This window comes from Morone saxatilis, unplaced genomic scaffold (assembly GCF_004916995.1).
Source record: "Morone saxatilis isolate NCDOM2014 unplaced genomic scaffold, NCSU_SB_2.0 Contig11, whole genome shotgun sequence".
NCBI lineage: Eukaryota > Metazoa > Chordata > Actinopteri > Moronidae > Morone > Morone saxatilis.
This window is the reverse complement of record NW_023339663.1, coordinates 25,937,589-25,937,817: the sequence shown is the minus strand read 5'-3', so window position 1 is coordinate 25,937,817 and position 229 is coordinate 25,937,589. Positions and strand designations below refer to the sequence as shown.

Genomic DNA, 229 nt, shown 5'->3' with positions numbered 1-229 from the left:
ATGCACTAATAGGGATGTGCCTTCACACATTTATTTTACATCTGTTGCCAACACAAAACTGCATCTCATTAAACAAAAACCAGGCCATTCCTTGCCATTTCTGGTTGCAAAGGGGGCAATTTTAATTTACGAAACTACAGGTAAAGGCATAAAGCCAGCGTAGTTCAGAAAGCAGGCAGTCAAGAATACGACAACACGACACTTTTACACTTTAAAGGTCCAGTGTGTA

General features: G+C 40.2%; 1 protein-coding gene across 2 annotated transcripts in view; it reads right to left on the bottom strand.

Moving 5' to 3' along the window:
- phkb (phosphorylase kinase, beta) overlaps positions 1-229 on the bottom strand; it is a 105,454-nt gene that overhangs the window by 82,316 nt on the left and 22,909 nt on the right. The gene's annotated exons all lie outside the window — the stretch shown is intronic.